This window comes from Lolium rigidum, unplaced genomic scaffold, assembly GCF_022539505.1.
Source record: "Lolium rigidum isolate FL_2022 unplaced genomic scaffold, APGP_CSIRO_Lrig_0.1 contig_5390_1, whole genome shotgun sequence".
Lineage (NCBI taxonomy): Eukaryota > Viridiplantae > Streptophyta > Magnoliopsida > Poales > Poaceae > Lolium > Lolium rigidum.
Window position 1 is genome coordinate 3,664 of NW_025900914.1, and position 18,787 is coordinate 22,450.

Genomic DNA, 18,787 nt, shown 5'->3' on the forward strand with positions numbered 1-18,787 from the left:
GGCTGCTAAGGGAACACATGTGGTACAATGGAGCATATTGTCTTCTCTTATTTTGTAAGACATCATCCCTTAGCTAAGGGAAGGCAACCTTCTCTTTCTCTATTCTCTCTCATCCAACTCAGCAAATATCCTACGTGGCGGCTCTAAGGGAAGGCTGATGTCATCCCATTGTACATGCCCTAATAATGGATATCTATGCTATGGTTATTACTAATGTTCCTATGAGTTGCTCTTGCTCTTGTCATGTCAGTAATGATGATTTTTGTTGTATGATGGGACATAAATGCACAGCAATTATGATCTGTGTTGGTATCATGGTTATGACAGCCTGTTTTGCTGTGTATGAATACTACTTGAAAGGGATATTATCTGTGAAGAATATGATTTATGAGTGGTTAGTTATGCTGCCACTGGGCTGTTTATATCACACAGAAGAGTTTATTAAATGAGTATCTCATGGAATATACTAAACTGGAATATTAGAGGGATTAATTCTCAAGAAAGGTGGGATGATATCAAACAAAGAGTAGAGGAATGCAACTGCAATATTATTTGCTTACAAGAAACAAAAAGGGAACATTTTGAATTATCATATCCGAGGAACTTTTGTCACAAGAAGTTCAACAAATATGCTTTCACTCCCTCAATTGGTAGTTCTGGTGGCATTATTACAATATGGAATGGGAATCTATTTGAGGGCACAATTATTTCTCAAAGCATTTTTCAAGTTACTGTGAAACTCAAATGTAGAATGTCTGGCAAAATCTGGTATCTAACCAACATCTATGGACCTGCTCACAATGAAAATAGAGAGGATTTCTATAATTGGATGGCAGAACTTGACTCTTCTGATTACCACTACTGGATGATTATGGGTGACTTTAATTTAATCAGAAATCCAGGTGATAGGAATAGGAGTGGAGGAGACTCAAATAATATGTTACTTTTCAAAACTGTCATACAAGTTCATGATCTTGAAGAAATACCACTAAAAGGAAGATCTTATACATGGAGCAATATGCAGCAGAATCCACTCTTGGAAAAACTTGATTGGGTGTTTACTTCTGCCTCATGGACATCTGAATTCCCCAATACTCTGTCCTATCCACTCTCAAGAATGGGGTCTGATCATATTCCTATACATGTGCAAATTGGTACTGATATTCCAAAAACAAACCTGTTCAGATTTGAAGACTATTGGATAGAGTTTGAAGGTTTCCTAGATATTGTGAAAGTCAATTGGGAAACAGTTGCTTACAGAAATGATTCTGCACTTATGTTAAATGGCAAATTCAAGAAGCTTAGAGTTGGGCTGAAGAAATGGAGCAGAAATTTCTCTAATTTGACTAAAATCATTACCAAGTGTAACTATACCCTAGCTCTTTTGGATGGATTGGAGGATCAAAGAAGATTATCTACTGTGGAGAAGAATTTTCAGAGAATTCTAAATAATCATACAAGGAAATTATTGGAAGCAAAAAAGAATTTATTGGAAGAATAGAGCAAAAACCAGATGGGCCACCCTGGGAGATGAAAACACAAGATATTTCCACACTATTGCAACTAAGAGCTATAGAAGAAATTTGATTACCTCCATTAAAGCTGCTGATGGGTCAGCAGTGTACAATCATGATCATAAAGCTGCAATCATTTGGGATTCATACAAGGAAAGATTGGGAGTCAGTGAGAATGCACAAATGCACATCAATCTTGAAAATATTATTCATCCAAGGGACTTGGCACATTTGGATACTCCTTTCACTAGGGAGGAAATTGATGAGGTGATAAAAGAGTTTCCCACTGATAAAGCCCCACGGCCTGATGGTTTTAATGGAAAATTCATGAAGAGGTGTTGGCAAATTATTAAAGAGGACTTCTATAAACTGATAGATGATTTCTATAATGAGAAAATCAACCTGGAAAGTATCAACACTGCCTTTATCACTCTTATACCTAAGGTAGCAGACCCTGAGAATATGAATGATTTTAGACCAATATCCTTGGTTAGTCTTCCTCTCAAAATTATTACAAAGCTTATGGCTAATAGAATGCAGAAGGAGATTATTTCTTTAGTTCATCAGAACCAGTATGGATTTATTAAAGGGAGGAATATTCAGGATTGTCTTGGTTGGACTTTTGAGTATCTACATATATGTCATTTATCCAAGAGACCCATCATTATACTCAAAATTGACTTTGAGAAGGCTTTTGATAAGGTGGATTATAATGCAATTATTAGCATGTTGAGAGCAAGAGGATTTGGACAAAAGTGGGTCAAACTTGTATCCAACATTTTACACTCAGCATCTACATCAGTATTGTTAAATGGGGTACCAGGGAAGAAAATAATTTGCAAAAGAGGTGTGAGACAGGGGGATCCCCTATCGCCTATTTTATTTGTCAACACTGCATATTTGTTACAAAGTGCAATCAATGATGCATGGCAGAATGGAATTATTAATCTCCCACTGGCTGATGATTTTGGACAGAAATTTCCTATAGTTCAATATGCAGATGATACACTTATGATTATGCCAGCTGATAATAACCAACTTATCCACCTGAAGAATATTCTGCAAATATTCAGTGCATCCACTGGACTACATGTGAATTATCACAAGACTACCCTTGTGCCTATCAATATTGATAATGCAAGAGCTACTGAACTGGCAAATATATTTGGATGCAAGGTTGAGAGTTTGCCCTTTACATATTTGGGATTACCTCTTGGCACAACAAGGCCATCAGTATCTGACCTTATGCCTATGGTATCAAGAATTGATAAGAAGCTATCTGGAATTTCATCACTGATGTCTTATACTGGAAAGCTTACATTATTAAACTCAGTGATTCAATCTTTACCTATGTATGCAATGTGCTCATTTAAAGTACCAGTCACTATATTTGTTCACTTTGAAAAGAGTGGAAGACAGTTTCTTTGGTCTGACAGAGAAAATAAAATTCAAGGAAAATGCTTAGCAAGCTGGGACATGATGTGCAAACCAAAAGATCAAGGAGGGCTAGGAATCTTGAACCTCAGAATACAGAATCAGGCCCTTCTCATGAAAAACCTACACAAATTCTATAACAATGCAGACATACCTTGGGTCAAATTGATATGGCATGCTTATTATGAAAACAGAGGTACCCCACAAACAATCAGCACAAAGGCATCCTTTTGGTGGAGAGACTGTTTGACTTTTCAGGATAAATACAAGGAGATGACAAATGTGGATATAAATAATGGAAAATCAGTAATCTTATGGAAGGATAGTTGGAATAATGATATCAGGCAGGACATATATCCCCATCTACACTCATTTGCTAAGAATCAAAAGATCACAATCCAAAAGGCAGTTGAAGTTACTAATGAAAATGTATATGATATGTTCCATCTTCCCCTTAGCACTGTTGCTCATGAAGAATTACACAATCTGGAACAGGAATTACTGGACTTAAGCATTACAGCAATGGATGATATTTGGTCTTTCAATTGGGGCAGTAATTTTTCTACAAAGAAGGTTTACAAGGAACTTATTGGCAATCACTCACCACCAGATTGCATCACTTCAATATGGAAAACTTGTAACATTCCTAGGCATAAATTCTTTGCCTGGCTCTTACTCAACGGTAGACTCAACACAAAGGAGATGATGAAGCACAAGCACTTTTATGTGGAGTTCTCTGATTGCATCTTATGTGAGACTTGCCCTGAGGAACAAATATGCACTTATTCTTTGAATGTACTTTCAGTCAAAGCTTCTGGTGGGCTCTCGGTATAGAATGGAATGTTGATCTGGATCTCTATCAGATGATGAACGATGCCAAAAGAAGGATGTCCCTGGATTTCTTTATGGAAGTAATGATCATAGGATGTTGGAGTATATGGGACCAACGGAATGATGCTATTTTCAATGGGAATCCGCCAAATATTCAGAGATGTATTAGCAAATTTAGAGCCACTTTCACTCTAACTATGCATAGAGCTAAGCCTAGTCTTAAGGAAGGGATGCAATCATGGATTGACACCCTATGAACATGTAATAAGTACTTCACCACTGTACATATTCATCCCATTATTTAATAGAAAATGACACAGTAGGGAGCCTTTCCCTACTGTAATTGTGTCAAAAAAAAAGAGCGATTTTTTCAACACTTGAAAGATGGAAATGGATCATCGGTTCGCTTTTGGAAGGATATTTGGTTGGGTGATACTTCCATAGCGCAGCAATACCCATCCTTATATAACATAGTGCAACAGAAAAATGTTAAGTTGGCTAATGTGTTAGCTCAAACGCCAATAGGTATTGGTTTTAGAAGAACCTTAAATGATCATAAATGGAATCAATGGATACATTTATTTCAACGTTTAATAACAGTGCAACTGTCCAATAACACGGACAAGTTCGTGTGGAGAATTACTGATTCGGGGATATTTACGGTCAAATCTATGTATCTTGACTTAATGAATGGTCATACCAGGTTTTTACTTAAATATTTATGGAATTTAAAAATTCCTCTCAAAATAAAAAAATTAATGTGGTTCCTTAATAATAAAGTGTTGCTCACTAAAAATAATTTGGCTAAACCTAATTGGAATGGGTGTCAAAAGTGGTGTTTCTGTGATTCTTTAGAAACTGTACAACACTTATTTATTTGAACGTCCTTTTGCTAAAATAGTTTGAGTACTAATATGTTTTGTAATTGGATGAACGGGGTGAAGAAAAATGATAAAGCTAGGATACGAATTGGTGTATCAGCTTTATGTTGGTCTATTTGGATGAGTAGGAATGACATTTTTAACGCACAGAAGGAAACTATTTTTTTTGCAGGTTATCCATCGAGTTGCGCATTGGATACAACAATGGGCATACCTTCTCCTGGTGGATCAGCGGGAGCCTATTGTTACTGGATGCGACCGTCTGCTAACGGTTACACATGACTTCTATTTCCAGGCTACTGGGTGGATGGATAGCTTCATGTTGCTTTTAATTTTTCTATGGTTGATACATGTCTCAACCCTATCTGATCAACGATTGTAAATTTTTAGATACTTAAAATGATGCAATACATAAAAAGCTATGTGCATCTATTGATGCAGAGGCTGAGGTTTCCCCCTTTTCGGAAAAAAGACTCGTTGTAGTGAAAGTAACTTGAATAGTAACACACTATTGGGGCACAACCATAATTTGTCAATGTGAAAAGGATAAAATTTGAGAATGGCTTCAACCAATAGATACGGCGGAAAAACAAACACAAGCACATGTACAATTGACACAAGAATTTTCGTGAAAAACCTTCTCAACGTGAGGAGGGAAAACCATGGGTGTGGACCAACCGGTCCATGCAAGCTTCACTATGAGCAACCTAGGTACAGAGTCTTCTCTAGAACATCTAGAGATTACAACACACTTCACCTCGTTGTCCAGCGGCAACAGAAGCAACCACGGAGGTAAGATACAACAAGGCAGAGATATCAGAACTTATGTCATCTTCAGTAATCAGGCAAACTGATCTTAAACCATAGATCCAATTAGCACCAAACTTGGTAGACAAGCGGACATATGAGTTCCCAACATGCTGACTAAAATCAGTTGAATCGGACACTGTTTGCCTACTCAAACTTTTCATCTCCCAAAACTGCTCTGTGCTGAAACCGCAGCAGTCCAAACTGACTTCACCGTTCTCAAATTTGATTCTCCACTGACCGAAATCTCAAACCAGCTAGCCAGATTAAAGTACTCAACGTAAGGAACAAGCTCACCGAGTTTGGGACCGATCCAAAAACGTTTGAGTCTCCAAACAACAACTTGAAGACAGACCGATCAGATCTCAGAAATCTGGACAAAATTCACATTTCCTTCATCTTCTTCCTCTCTTCTCACTTTGTTGGTGTTCTAGTGTGTTCTCTCATCCTCTCACAGCAGCTTGCTTGCTCTTGCTCTCACTCTGTTCGTATTCTCCTTATCTACCTCTCAAGGAGGCAACACAACTATTGGATGCGAACCTCGATCAACGATAGATACATGTTGAATTTTATAGGATGGTGTTGGGCTACTAACACACGTCCATGTGGAGGGGTGTGGCCCAATAAACTCCCCTCCCGTCATCATGGAGAGTCTCACTGCCTACCGACAGTCATGCCGGCAAGCCGGCGACATACCTTGAGCTTTCTTCTTGTCACCACCTTGGTCAACATATCAACCCCATTGTCATCTGTGTGCACCTTCTCAATCTACATTTCCTTGGAATTCAACACATCTCGAATCCAATGATAATGTACCTCAATATGCTTCGATCTTGAATGCTTCAATCCTATCTATGATCGGTAAATCAAAAAATAAAACGTCGGTCGAGCGATCGGCGGACAAAAAAAGAACCGATTCACAAATAAAAAAAACTCGAGGGCAGTCGATCAAACGATCGGCGGACGAACCCTCCTACGGGTTGCGTGGCCCCCAAAGTAGATCATGGAGATCGGTCTCCCTGTGGGCGGCATGGCGCGGTAGCATGTCATGGCGGCTAGGTCAAGAACTTACAACTGATACCATGTAGAATGATAGAGAAGGAGAGAGATTGACGAAATATGATGGATGTTGTATTGAGCCTAATGTTCGAGTATATATAGGGGTATAAAACTTGAAAGACAAGAAGCCTCATCTAGAGATAAGGCAAGAGATGAAGTACAAATTGTAAATTACGAAATACATGTGTACCAAATATATCTCCCCCCCCCCCCTGATGCGCGTAGATGTACACGTCCGTTGGGAACCCCAAGAGGAAGGTATGATGCGCACAGCAGCAAGTTTTCCCTCAGAAAGAAACCAAGATTATCGAACCAGTAGGAGCCAAGAAGCACGTAAAGGTTGTTGGTGGAGGAGTGTAGTGCGGCGCAACACCAATGAAACCGGCGCCAACGTGGAACCTGCACAACACAATCGAAGTACTTTGCCCCAACGTAACAGTGAGGTTGTCAATCTCACCGGCTTGCTGAAAACAAAGGATTAAGCGTATCGAGTGGAAGATGGTGTTTGTTTGCAAAGAACAGTAGAATGTATTCAGATGTAAAAGAATGGACCGGGGTCCACAGTTCACTAGTGGTGTCTCTCCAATAAGATAACTAACATGTTGGGTGAACAAATTACAGGCGGGCAATTGACAAATAAAGATTCAATACATATCAATGATGATTACTATGTGATTTAATCAGGGCATTACGACAAAGTACATAGACCGCTATCCAGCATGCATCTATGCCTAAATAATCCACCTTCGAGGTTATCATCCGAACCCCTTTCGGTATTAAGTTGTAAACAACGAGATAATTGCATTAAGTATGGCGCGTAATGTAATCAACACAAATATCCTTAGACAAAGCATCGATGTTTTATCCCTAGTAGCAACGAGCACATCCACAACCTTAGAACCTATCGTCACGATCCCAGATTCAATGGAGGCATGAACCCACTATCGAGCATAATTACTCCCTCTTGGAGTTACAAGTATCAACTTGGCCGGAGCCTCTACTAGCAACGGAGAGCATGCAAGAACATAAACAACACATATATGATAGATTGATAATCAACTTAACATAATATTCTATATTCATCGGATCCCGCCAAACATAACATGTAGCATTACAAATAGATGATCTTGATCATGTTAGGCAGCTCACAAGATCTATACAATGATAGCACAAGCAGAGAAGACAACCATCTAGCTACTGCTATGGACCCATAGTCCAAGGATGAACTACTCACGCATCAATCCGGAGGCGGGCATTATGATGTAGAGCCCCTCCGGTGATGATTCCCCTCTCCGGCAGGGTGCCGGAGGTGATCTCCTGAATCCCCCGAGATGGGATTCGCGACGGCGGCGTCTCTGGAAGGTTTTCCGTATCGTGGCTCTCGGTACAGGGGGTTTCGCGACGAAGGCTATTTGTAGGCAGAAGGGTAGGTCAGGGGGCGACGCGAGGGGCCCACACACTAGGGCCGCGCGGCCAGGGCTTGGGCCGCGCCGCCCTGGTGTGTGGCCACCTCGTGGCCCCACTTCGTTTCCCTTTCGGTCTTCTGGAAGCTTCGTGTAAAAATAGGACCCTGGGCGTTGATTTCGTCCAATTCCGAGAATATTTCCTTACTAGGATTTCTGAAACCAAAAACAGCGAGAAAACAGACAAGCGGCACTTCGGCATCTTGTTAATAGGTTAGTGCCGGAAAATGTATAATAATGTCTGTAAAGTATGTATAAAACATTCAAGTATTGTCATAAAAGTAGCATGGAACATAAGAAATTATAGATACGTTTGAGACGTATCAAGCATCCCCAAGCTTAGTTCCTACTCGCCCTCGAGTAGGTAAACGATAACACAAATAATTTCTGAAGTAACATGCTACCAACATAATCTTGATCAACATTATTGTAAAGCATATGAGATGAATGGAGTGATCTGAACAAAAGATTGCTAACAAAAGATAATGACTAAACAAATGAATCATATAGCAAAACTTTTCATGAATAGTACTTTCAAACAAGTATCAACAAGACTTGCATAAGAGCTAACTCATAAGCAATAAATTCTAAGTAGAATGCATTAAAGCAACACAAAGGATGATTAAGTTTCAGCAATTGCTTTCAACTTGTAACATGTATATCTCATGGATATTTGTCAACATAGAGTAATATAACAGGTGCAATAAGTAAATATGTAAGAATCAATGCACACAGTTAACAAAAGTGTTTGCTTCTAAGATAGAAAGAAGTGGGTAAACTGACTCAACATAAAGTAAAAGAATGGCCCTTCGCTGAGGGAAGCATGGATTACTATTTTTGTGCTAGAGCTTTTGTTTTGAAAACATAGAAACAATTTTGTCAACGGTAGTAATAATTCATATGTGCTATGCATAATACTTCCTACAAGTTGCAAGTCTCATGCATAGAGTACTAATAGTGCTCGCACCTTGTCCTACTTAGCTCGGAAAACACGGATTATCATTGCATAACATATGTTTCAACCAAGTGTCACAAAGGGGTACCTCTATGCCGCCTGTACAAATGTCTAAGGAGAAAGCACGCATTGGATTTCTCGCTTTTGATTATTCTCAACTTAGACATCCATACCGGGACAACATAGACAACAGATAATGGACTCCTCTTTTAATGCTTAAGCATTCAACAACGATTAATATTCTCATAAGAGATTTAGGTTGTATGTCCAAGCTGAAACTTCCACCATGATACATGGCTTTAGTTAGCGGCCCAATGTTCTTCTCTAACATATGCATACTCAAACCATTTGATCATGAAATCGCACTTACTTCAGACAAGACGAACATGCATAGCATCTCACATGATATCCAACAAAAGGTAAAGTTGATGGCGTCCCCAGAAACATGGTTACCGCTCAACAAGAAACTTATAAGAATTAAGACACATAACTACATATTCATCACCACAATAGTTTTTAAGCTATTTGTCCCATGAGCTATATATTGCAAAGATAAAGGAATGAAATTTTAAAGGTAGCACTCAAGTAATTTAGTTTGGGAATGGCAGAAAATACCACATATTAGGTAGATATGGTGTAACACCCCTGTTTTGCTAAACCTAGATTAGGGTTGTTTGTGCATCATGAGCATCATAATTTTCCTAAGAAAATTGCATCAATGAATGGTTTTGGAAAAACCCTATTGCTTGTGTAAAAATCTCCCTCTCTTTTTTTTCGAATGTTTCCATATTTCAAAACAATTTTCAAATATCAAAAGGAGTTTGAAAACAAATTGAAAATAGAATTTTGAAAAAAAAGAGAAGAGGAACCCCTCTGTTTTTGGGCAGCAGCCCATCTCTCCTCTTCCCCTCTCCACTCTGCGCAGCCCAACAAGGCCCAACCACAGCCCAGCCAGAACCCACCCCAGCCCAGCTAATCCCCCAGGGGGGTATCTGCAAAACTGCCCCATCTTCTTCAAACCCACGATGGGGGAAGCAGCTCGGTGGCACGGCCTGGTCGCTCGCCTACGTCGAGATGAACGCCGCCGCCCCCGGCGGCCTACAAGTACCCCGCCGGCCGCCACAGGGAACCCTAGCCGCCCACAACTCCTTCTCTCCCTCGCTCCTTTCTTCTTCCTGCGAGGTGGCCGAGCCCTAGCTCGCCGGCCACCCCTTCCCCCGCCGCCTCCGGCCGTCCCTGAGCTCAACCGAGAAGCCCCTGAGCTCCGCCACGACGTGCTGATCTTCCTCGCCAAGTCACGCCACGCGGGAAGGCCTCGATCGGCCGAATCGAGAGCTCCTTCCCGAGCTCCGGCCGCCGAGTTCGTCGTCGATTCCGGCCTCCCTGAGCCTCGCCGTCGCCTCCATCGCCTCCGCGGTGAGCTTCCGCGTCGCCCCGTGCCCCTGGCTCGCCCCCTCTCGCCCTCTAGCCCCGCCCGCGACGGGCACCTGCCCCGGCCGCCGCTCGGCATCGCCGCCGGCGATGCTCCGGCCGCCCCCAGCTAGCGGCGCCGCCACCTACAGACTCGCCTCGCCCAGGCGCGTCCAACGCGCCTCACCGCGCCCCCGCGCGTGCGCCACAGCGCCGCCGCGGTATGGTCACCGGCGGCAGCCACCGGTGGTTGACCACCGTGGTGGACTCCGGTGGGGCCCGCCCTTTTTCTCTTTTTATTTCTTTTATTTTCTGTAAATGAAAATATTTTGACAGGTGGGTCCCGTCGTCAGATTTTTTAATAATTTCCGTAAACATTTAGAAAAAGAATAAAACCCTGACATGTGGGTCCAGTCTGTCAGGATTTTAATATTTTCCAGAATTTCCATAAATGATTTAAAATGAATAAAACTTGTAAAATTCATAACTTATTCATTTTAAATCAGAAAAATATGTATAATATATCAAAATTTTCAGAAAAATGAGATCTACAATTTGGTTACACAATCATGCATTGTTAAACAACTTGAACCCTAGTTGTTTTAGAAGAACTAAAATGTACCCCTCTGAGGCTCCGGAACTACTAACCCTAGTCCCGTCGAACCCCAGTTAAATTGATGATGTTTTAGGGTTAATTCAGTACCTAATTAACATGTCATGTCATCATCCTTGTATGTGCATTGCATCGATGCCATGTGTTGATTGTTTCTTTACCTTTCCGGTGTTTGCTTCTTCGCGATCGATAGAGCAAGTGCCGAGACGATGAAGATCGACAACGACGAAGATCAATACTTGTCCATCGAAGAACAATTCAAGCATGGGATCTTCGAAGATCCACATTGGTTTGTCAGGGACAAAGGCAAGCCCTAGCCTAGTTCATATTATGATTTCGAAATGCTTTTACTTCTGGTTCCTACATATTGCATACGATTCCAATATGTTTTATCGGCAGATATAGTTATCCTATGTGTGTTGCATTTACCATCCTTGTAGCCTAAATACCCCGACCCACTGCTCCCAGCAAAACTAGGTTTGAGCTATGTGTGCATCGCTAGAGCCGTTATATCGAATATGCTTAGCCATGCTTAGTTGACGAATTCTGATCCATCCGGTTGATGAATCAGAGCTGCGAATGAACCTAGTATGGCAGGATGACGTGGTACGATCAGTGATGTTAATAAACATGTTAAAAGCTTGGATGGGCCGCCACATGGGGATGTGGTGATTTGACTCGTTCTCGCCGATACTAGGACCTGAGTTCTCGCCTTCGGAACCAAGACTGAGCGTACAGCCACACGGGGCCCATGGGAACCCCTTGGCCCGAACTTGCCTAGCTTACCCATGAGTCAATTAGTTTGCGTGTTCCATTTGGCATTCTGCATGGCGAAGGCGTGGAAAAGGTTTTCAAAGGTGCATCATACAGGGATGTGGCTAGGGTGAAGGATGCTGTAGGCATTGAACTGGATCCCCTGCGCACAATGACCGGGACCGCCTCGGAGAATGGCTACCTACGATGACGGAGTTCCCCAGTTAGATTAACTCATGGAATAGGCGAAGCAAGGGAAAGGTTTTGGTCGACCACCCTCTGCCGGCACACCAAGGAAGTGTGTTAATCATGTGGCGTTAAGAGTCGGTCGGCGCGTGTGGGTAAAGTTGTACACCCCTGCAGGGTAAATCTTTTCGAAAAGCCGTGTCCACGGTTATGGACGACTTGGTGATGGATTCTGTGATCATAGACAACTTGAACCTAATCGTAAAACTTGGAATCAATGTGTGATAAGGATCCCTCCTCAGGGTATCGAGGGGGTGCTCCTAGTTGATAGGTTCAGCATATGATGAAGATCTCGGTGGATTCAATATGATGATCAGTAGAGCTAGTGATATCGCTATCTTATCCCCTTTTAAAATGGTCTGAATAGACGAGCTTCTGCTCCCTCTTGTTTTACAAAGGAAAACTGGCTTTCCGCAAAATAAGCTCCACATAAAGCCTCGCATACCAGCTTTGCTAACAGGTTGTACTAAGTCTTGTTGAGTCCCTGTACTCAGCTTTGCATGCTTTGTTTCAGACGAAGTCGCTCCAACAAATGAAGGTTTCTAGGTCGACATCGACGAGTAGCTTGGGATTCCCGGTGGCAGCACTGGAATCTATGGGCTGGGACGTCGCCGTTATGCTCCTGGCCTCTTAGGCCTTTCGCTATCTTGCTATTTAGAATAGCATAACTTCGCTTTCGTTGATTGATGAATTGTCAGGTCAGTGACCTCTGCTTGTAATACTTTGGTTTTTCGCTCAGCTATGAGCTTGTATTACTCTTTGAGTCGTAGAGTCACTGTTGTGTTACCGATTCTCACCCTGTAGGCCCCAGAGATCTAGGTTAGGCTTATGCCAGATGGAGATCTGGGTTTGTCTAGCCTACGACTCCCGGGGTCGCCACATATGGTGGACACAAATGGCATGGGTTTTGGCTTAAGGTGTTTGGATGCACGAGAAGCATTTCCTCTCAGTACAAGGTTTGGGCTAGCAAGGTTGTTTGAAGTAAACACAAGTATGAACAGGTACAAAACTCACACAAGAACATATTGGAAGCATTATAAGGCTCTACACTGTCTTCCTTGTTGTTCAAACACTTTACCCGAAAATATCAAGACTTAGAGAGACCAATCATGCAAACCAAATTAAACAAGCCCTACGGTAGTTCTTCATTAATATATTAAACTACATGATGCAAGAGCTTAAACATGATCTATGAGAGCTCAAACAATTGCCAAGTTATTCCAAACCATATGCAGCATTTTCTGATTCCAACCAAATAGCAATTTAACGAAGCAATTTCAGCCTTCGCCATGAACATTAAAGCATAACTAAGAACACAAGTGTTCCATATGAAAAAGCGGAGCGTAATATCTCCAATATAAGAATGATGGGATCCAACTTTATTCAAACCAAAACAAAAATAAAATCAAACCGACGCTCCAAGTAAAGAACATAAATGTGATGGAATAAAAATATAGTTTCACTAGAAGTGACCTGATAATGTTGTCGATGAAGAAGGGGATGCCTTGGGCATCCCCAAGCTTAGATGCTTGAGTCTTCTTAAAATATGCAGGGATGAACCACCGGGGCATCCCCAAGCTTAGACCTTTCACTCTTCTTGATCATAGTATATCATCCTCTTCTCTTGACCCTTGAAAACTTCCTCCACACAAACTTCAAGCAAACTCATTAGAGGATTAGTGCATAACCAAAAATTCACATATTCAGAGGTGACACAATCATTATTAACACTTCTGGACATTGCAAAAATCTTCTGAAAGTTAATGGAACAAAGAAACTCATTCAACATAGCAAAAGCGGCAATGCGAAATAAAAGGCAGAATCTGTCAAAAACAGAACAATCCGTAAAGATGAATCTGGCAGGGGCACTTAACTTGCTCAAATGGAAAAACTCAAAACTAATTAAAGTTGCGTACATATATGAGGATTACGCTCGTAAATTTGCAGATTTTTTCGATTTTTTTACAGGCAGCTCTGCGAGAATTCGTGACAGACAGCAATGCTGTTTCTGCGCAGCGATCCAAATCTATCATCAACTTTAACATAGAAACTTTACTTGGCACAAAAACATGATAAGGAGAGGTTGCTACAGTAGTAAACAACTTCCAAGACTCAACAATACAGTAAATAAAATAAAACATGGGTTATCTCCCAAGAAGTGCTTTTCTTTAACGCCTTTCAGCTAGGCGCAGAAAGTGCAAATCAAGTAACATCAAGAGAAAAAGCATCAACATCATTATTTTTCTTACAAACACAACTTGTTGCAGAGGGTACCTTAGATGATCCATTATCTAAATTTCCTATGGTGGTGCTAGGGGTTTTATCAATTTTAGGCCTATAATAATTCTTTTGTTTAGGCACCTTAGAGGCATACATGAATTTTTGCTCTTTACCCACATAAGCTTTCTCCTTATACTTAAGAGAAGAAAAAGTTGAACCCAAGGTTCCCATAGCTTTTTCAAGTTCATCAATCCTATTAGTTTGATTATCATGGACAACACAAGTTCCTAGGACACTAATTCTTTCATCAATTCCTCCTAAGGATTTATCAAGTTCATCAGTTTTATCAAGTAACATTTCCAATTTAGTTTCAATACTTGGAAAATTTTTCTCTATGGTTTCCAATTTTTTCATAACATACTCAAGGGAGATTTCAATTTTAACTTCATTAACAAGTGGTATTCCAACTAGACTCTCTATGATGCAACTAGCTTCTAAAGCGGGAGTACCTAGGAAATTACCTCCCGAAAGAGTATCAAGAACATACCTATTCCAACTAGATAAGCCAACATAAAAATTCCTAAAAAGGATAATAGCGGAGTGTTTCTTAATGCACCTATGATGAGCATTACTAATTCTGTACCAAGCATCTTTAAAACTTTCTCCACCTTGTTGCTTAAAAGAACGAACTTCAACTTCAGGATTACTCATTATAACATTAATAAAAGTAAACTAAGCAAGTAGAATAAAGACAAGTAACTAATTTTTGTGTGTTTTTGATATAGAGCTAGTAAATAAGACAGTAAATAAAGTAACTAATTTTTTTGTGCTTTTAGTATGAAGCAAACAAGACAATAAATAAAATAAAGTAAAGCAAGACAAAAACAAAGTAAAGAGATTGGATGTGGAGACTCCCCTTGCAGCGTGTCTTGATCTCCCCGACAACGGCGCCAGAAAAAGTTGCTTGATGCGCGTAGATGTACACGTCCGTTGGGAAACCCAAGAGGAAGGTATGATGCGCACAGCAGCAAGTTTTCCCTCAGAAAGAAACCAGGGTTATCGAACCAGTAGGAGCCAAGAAGCACGTGAAGGTTGTTGGTGGAGGAGTGTAGTGCGGCGCAACACCAGTGAAACCGGCGCCAACGTGGAACCTGCACAACACAATCAAAGTACTTTGCCCCAACGTAACAGTGAGGTTGTCAATCTCACTGACTTGCTGAAAACAAAGGATTAAGCGTATCGAGTGGAAGATGGTGTTTGTTTGCAAAGAACAGTAAGAACAGTAGAATGTATTCAGATGTAAAAGAATGGACCGGGGTCCACAGTTCACTAGTGGTGTCTCTCCAATAAGATAACTAACATGCTGGGTGAACAAATTACAGGCGGGCAATTGACAAATAAAGATTCAATACATATCAATGATGATTACTATGTGATTTAATCAGGGCATTACGACAAAGTACATAGACCGCTATACAGCATGCATCTATGCCTAAATAATCCACCTTTAGGTTATCATCCGAACCCCTTTCAGTATTAAGTTGTAAACAACAGATAATTGCATTAAGTATGGCGCGTAATGTAATCAACACAAATATCCTTAGACAAAGCATCGATGTTTTATCCCTAGTAGCAACAAGCACATCCACAACCTTAGAACCTACTCGTCACGATCCCGGATTCAATGGAGGCATGAACCCACTATCGAGCATAATTACTCCCTCTTGGAGTTACAAGTATCAACTTGGCCGAGCCTCTACTAGCAACGGAGAGCATGCAAGAACATAAACAACACATATATGATAGATTGATAATCAACTTAACATAATATTCTATATTCATCGGATCCCGCCAAACACAACATGTAGCATTACAAATAGATGATCTTGATCATGTTAGGCAGCTCACAAGATCTATACAATGATAGCACAAGCGGAGAAGACAACCATCTAGCTACTGCTATGGACCCATAGTCCAAGGATGAACTACTCACGCATCAATCTGGAGACGGGCATGATGATGTAGAGCCCCTCCGGTGATGATTCCCCTCTCCGGCAGGGTGCCGGAGGTGATCTCCTGAATCCCCCGAGATGGGATTCGCGACGGCGGTGTCTCTGGAAAGTTTTCCGTATCGTGGCTCTCGGTACAGGGGGTTTCGCGACGAAGGCTATTTGTAGGCGGAAGGGTAGGTCAGGGGGCGACGCGAGGGGCCCACACACTAGGGCCGCGCGGCCAGGGCTTGGGCCGCGCCGCCCTGGTGTGTGGCCACCTCGTGGCCCCACATCGTTTCCCTTTCGGTCTTCTGGAAGCTTCGTGTAAAAATAGGACCCTAGGCATTGATTTCGTCCAATTCCAAGAATATTTCCTTACTAGGATTTCTGAAACCGAAAACAGCAGAAAACAGCAACTGTCACTTCGGCATCTTGTTAATAGGTTAGTGCCGGAAAATGTATAATAATGTTGTAAAGTATGTATAAAACATTCAAGTATTGTCATAAAAATAGCATGGAACGTAAGAAATTATAGATACGTTTGAGACGTATCACCCCCCCAACCCCCCCCCCCACACACACACACACACCGCACTTTGTCTTTCTTTGGAGTAACATAGCTTACACCAAATATCCATCCCCATGGCTCAAATTGTGATTACAAATATATAGTCTTTGCATACTTGTGATGAATATGAAATTATTTGGATAAGAATTCATAGATCCTATGAACTATATGTAAAGAAAATCTATGACGATCGATGGAATCTGCCAAAACCCACCGACTAGTGTAAACCGTAAGTAATAGTAGTTCTGGCAACATTAATAGTTGTGTTAGCTATCAATGTGGTTACTGCCGATGCAGTCAAAACTCTAAACCCCTCGTCGCAGGCGAGCAAGCGGAAATTTTTCCGGGGGTTCTTTTTCAAGAGAATTCCTTATTTAGCCCTAGCTAAAGTTTGTCTTCCTTTCTTGGTCCTAAAAAAAATTCTTCCTTTCTTGACCCACAAAGTTTGGTTCATTCCTTATTTGGCCCTCCGTTAAATTTGTTAAAATTTAAATATATCTAGACACAATCTAGTAGAGAGATATATTTAAATTTTGACAAAGCTGAGACACTTTTGATGGGACGGAGGGAGTACATAGCATAGGAAACTGCGGTAAAACCATCATAAAATAAGATTTAACACCTACCTTACATGGGATGCTAAACACATAGATATATAAACATTTACGAAGTTGAAAATCACGGATGCAAGTTTCCTACCCCCGCATTCGCACCCTAGGGCGACACAACGCACCGCCAGAGCTCCCCGCCACCTGCTCCTCACGTCGCCGCTGCCGCCAGTCCTCTCCATGGTGGCGGTGGCCCAATAGCTGAAGGTGGTGTGGGAAGGGATGGCCACGCTGCTAGGGCGGAGATGGCCAGCGTGTCGTCGTGCAACGACCAAGGCGGCATCCCTGGTCGGGGTTGTGATGAAGGTCCGCTCCCGGGGGTGGAGGTGCAGGGTCGGGTGGTGATGGAAACCCTAGATGTCGATCTGGGGGCCTCCCGTGCCGCCTCCCCGGTCCTCTTCGCTGCACGGTAGGGCCGGATACGGTTGGGGGTCGACCCTACTCTGCCGTCACCTTTCTCGTTGCTGGCCTAGCCCACTGGGCTGCTAATATGGTTTGGTGCAAAGGATCTTGCAGGTTGCCGGCATGTGGCGTGGGGGTTGCTGGCACGTCTTGAATAAAGGATGCAGTCCTAGGATCCCTCTCAGGATATGATGAATATATGCTTGGTGTGTGTCTTCATTGATTTGGCCGCAGTGTCGAGTTCCGGAAGGCTCCACCAGCGAACTCCAATGGACGACATGCCTGGAGATTGCCTGATTGGATGGTATTCGGTCGCGCCCAACCATGTTTATTCTGACATTTTGATTTCATAGGGAGTGATGCGAAGGTCTTCAATATGTTGCCATCGTGGGACATTCTTTAGTTCCATGGTGAAGTCAGTCGCGAAGAATGGCATGGAAGCCAATATCTGAGAACTAGTTATGGTGGTTCAAGTCCTGGTGGTGATGAGGTTTTGCCTTGGTGATTCGTGGCTTGGAGCAACAACATCGGCAAGTGGAGGCGACAACATAGGAAATTCAGAGTCTAAATTAGTTGTGATTGTCTGTATTGAAAGCATTATTTTATGAGCGTGGACTTTCTCGTTGTGAAAACCGATGATCTATGATCAGGGCGATGATGGCGCTTATGAATTGTCCCTTTCTCGGAGGCGTCGGCTTTTGGACAATATGAATTTATGTTGTTGTCTTGGTGGTGTTTGGTTCACTGCTGATTTGAACTCGAGACCTGGGGCTCTGATACCATGTTAAGCTTCATGCACTAGCCACTTGAACCAAAAGTCCGAACTGATGGAAAGGGCTACGCAATCTACTTATACACTTCACAACACCCCCACTCGCGTGTGACGGGAGAAGAGAAAGTCAACACGTGAAAGAAGAAGAGCACACCGAAACAGGGCATCAGCGGTGGCTAAAGAGGGGGGCAACAACAATTTTTAGGCTTAATTGCGAAAACCGGGACAACAGCAATTTTTAGGCTTAATTGCGAAAACCA